The sequence below is a fragment of the Arachis ipaensis genome, chromosome B02 (assembly GCF_000816755.2).
Source record: "Arachis ipaensis cultivar K30076 chromosome B02, Araip1.1, whole genome shotgun sequence".
Classification (NCBI taxonomy): Eukaryota; Viridiplantae; Streptophyta; class Magnoliopsida; order Fabales; family Fabaceae; genus Arachis; species Arachis ipaensis.
This window is the reverse complement of record NC_029786.2, coordinates 26316616-26320181: the sequence shown is the minus strand read 5'-3', so window position 1 is coordinate 26320181 and position 3566 is coordinate 26316616. Positions and strand designations below refer to the sequence as shown.

Below are 3566 nucleotides of genomic sequence, written 5' to 3'. Positions count from 1 at the left end.
GCCTAAGTCACGTGACTTCTTAAAAATCATATTCGCAAATCGGCGCGCACGCGCAAGGTACGCGCACGCGCCGTTGAAGCGTCTTGTAATGTGCGCGGAGGCGTGATGTACGCGTGCGTGCCCATGAAGATCCTGGCTTAGCCGCTTCTCAAGCCGGCTCTTGGCTTTGGCTCCACGTTGCCCTATCCGCGCGGGCGCGCAAGGTGCGCGCACGTGCCCATGCGGAAATTCCCAAAGCTTAATCCTCATGCTTCCTTCCTTTGTACCCGTCTTCCTCCTCTCTTTCGGTCCATTCCTACTCTATATCCTGAAACCACTTAACACACAAGTCACGGCATCGAATGGCATCAAGAGAAGATTAGAAATGTATCTATTTTAGTGCGAAATAAGCATGTTTTCATTCATGAGGCGAAACTAGGAAAGGAATGCAAAATCTTGTATTTTCATATAGAAAGTGTGTGGAATCATTGATAAAACCCCTGAAATCATCACAAGATAAACCCTCAAATTGGGGTTTGTCAACCTCCCCACACTTAGATTCTAGCATGTCCTCATGCTTAGAGAAATGCGAAGAAATAAGAAGACCGAGGGATTGCAAAAGTATAAGACTCATGAAGTGCAACCTACTTATATGCATGCAACTATGACTAGTGCCATTATCCACTTGGTTGGGAGCAAATTAGCCTTCTTAGGACATATGCGAGCACATGGGATACGATGGTGGTCAAAGCATAGGACTCGCCACTTTCTAAGCGTCAAATGCAATATGCGCAACCTTGCATGAGGAATGCTCGCGAGAGCCGGGAATCAAAGGATTGAGCATCGAACCCTCGTCGGAAGTGTTTGCACTCTAATCACTCGGTGTTTGGGGTTTATTCTCTCAATTCTCCCCTAATCATGCTTTCCAAGATTTGTTTTTTCATCTAACAATCAACAATTATTCAATGCATGCATACAATTATCATGAGGTCTTTTCCTAGGTTGTAATGGGGTTAGGGTCAAGGTAGGGTCGTATATGGCTAGTGGGCTTAGGATTTGAATCTTTGATTAACTTGAGCTTTTTCCACCTAACCTATATAATGACCTATACAATTAAGTGCTAACCTAACTACCCATTCCTTACTTTTCCACATACTCATGCATTTTCTTTTCGTTTCACTATACTTATGCATTGATTCCTCTTGAGCTTCACTTTGGGGCATTTTGTCCCCTTCTCATTATTTTTTTCCTCTTTCTTTTTCTATTTTTTTTTCTTTCCTTTTCCATATTTTTTTTCCTTTTTTTTTGTTCTTTTGTTTTTCTCATTTTTTTTTCTATATACAAGAGCGTCAATGCATAAGGTTTTACATTTGATCAATACATGAGTATGTACCCAATTCCCAATATTTTCAATAATAATACAAAATACCCTCTTATTCACCCAATGTCCCAAGGTTCCCACACTTGAATGATACTCACACACACTAGCCTAAGCTAATCAATGATCCAAATAAGGACTTTTATTGTTTTCCGCTTTAAGACTTGTAATGTGCTAAATTAAGAACAAAGTGGGTTAATTGTAGGCTCAAATTTGGCTAACAAAGGAAGATAGGGGGTAAGGCCATTTGGGAGAGTGAGCTAATGAAATGATGGTCTCAATCATATAAACGCATGAATACACGAAATAATGGACATAAAGAATCAAACAAATCAAGGATCACAATCATAGAAAGAGAATAATGCACACAAGAAGGAAAAATAAGTGGTTATAAGATGTAACCACACCATTAGGATCAAATCTCACAAGCTTGTGTTCTTAACTTCAGACCCATGTTCCAAAATATAATTCTTCATGCAACTTTGGCATCAAAGCATTTAAAATTTGCAATGCCATGGTCGCCCCAGAGTGTTGGTTTCCTAAGAAAGAGTTTCATTGTTCCAACCAAGCAGGCTTATCATGCGAATGGTGCCAACTAAAACCTAATCATGCAACCTATCCTAATTTATTCAGATTTATTCAGATGTTACCTACGGAGATCGGTCGGCCGACCTCCCCACACTTAAAACTTGGCACGGTCCCCCGTGCTAGAGGTTAGGCGCACGGGGTGATTGAGCTCCGAGTGTGCCACATCTCCAATGCCATTGCTATCTCCGCTTGAAGTCGCGGTGGAGGTGGAGATATCGGGTTCCTCCATAGGCGTGGTGATTATGCTTAGAAGCCTCTTCACATGAGCATAGCGGCGTTGGTTACGCCTCTCATAACGGTCTAATTTGTTGTGAAGGTCCTCAAGGCGTTGGGCGGCCGATTTTTGTGATGTAGATGAAGTGGTAGCGTGGCCAGTTGGTGTGGCCAGTTCAATGTCCTTGGTGACTTCCGGAGGCTTGAGGCATCTCTTGGTTGGAATGATATCACCATCGACCGGTATTGAGGTTCGCCTATCTTTAGTCTCCCGATTGACGCCGGCTTTCGCAACTAATGCCGTTACTAAAGCGGGGAATGGTAGATTTCCCTTGGCATGAATGCGCCCCATGGATTGGCGGATGGCACGCGGAACGTCGACCGGTTTCTCGGTCAAGATGCACCATATCAACGAGGGGTTCCGGATGGTAATTCCTTTCAATCATTCTGGAGTAAACAAGTTCGCAGTAACGGTTGGGAAACTTGTTTGAATCCTTAGGAGGGTTGTCCTTCTCTAGAACGTCAACGGGACCCTTGGTCTTCTTCAGGAGGGGCCTGGCCGTTAGTTCTTGGCGCACTTTGTTGAAAGCTGGCTTCTTGGGGCCTTTCCCGTTGTCCTTTTTGATGACCATCCTGTGGAAGCAAGAAAGGGAAAATATCAAACTCAAAGAAGTGGAGGTGCATGAGCTCTATGTAATGAAAAGTTATGCCATAAAATATGGGTATCTTTGTTACATGACAGCTGCAACATGTAACTAAGATAATGTGTGAAGAGCAAGGCAAATTATTTTCATGTAGTGCAAGGGTAGTTTAAGCATGCAAGGAAGAGGCATGAGAAGCATACACCCTTAGGGACCATAAATGGGAGGCAAGCGAAGAAAATGGGAAAGAATGGTTTGTGGAAAGTCGGGATGCACTCAAAAGTGATTGATGAGAGGCAAGGTAGTCACAATGAGTCCAAAATTCAAGTGTGCCTTTCATCGAACACTTGGTGTGCATCCTTCAAGTAGTATGTGATTGTGTGAAAATGAGAGCAATGTAACTTTCCACAATCCATTATTGATGATTATAGTGCATATTGATTGCAAGAAAATTAAGCAACACCATTCATATATTCATGTAAGTGAGTTTGAGACCTAAATGCCCATGAAGAATGGGATTGAAAGAGAGGAGAGAGCAAAGACATCCCAAGGGAGTAACTAGAGAAAGAGGGAAGAGAGAAGAAAAGAAAAGGAAGAGAGAAGCTACCTAAAAGATGGTGCAACTAGATGAATAAGAAATACAAGAGATTAATGGACTAAGAGGGGGCCTAGTATAATGCCTTGTGAGATGGAGAAGGATATGGGGGAAGAAGAGAAGTGGAATGAGAATGAAGGGGTAAGTGTGCCCTTCTTAAAGGTGGCGTCGA

General features: G+C 42.8%; 1 long non-coding RNA gene across 1 annotated transcript in view; it reads right to left on the bottom strand.

Moving 5' to 3' along the window:
- Positions 1-3566, bottom strand: part of LOC110268792 — an 11006-nt gene that overhangs the window by 2421 nt on the left and 5019 nt on the right. The window lies entirely within an intron of this gene.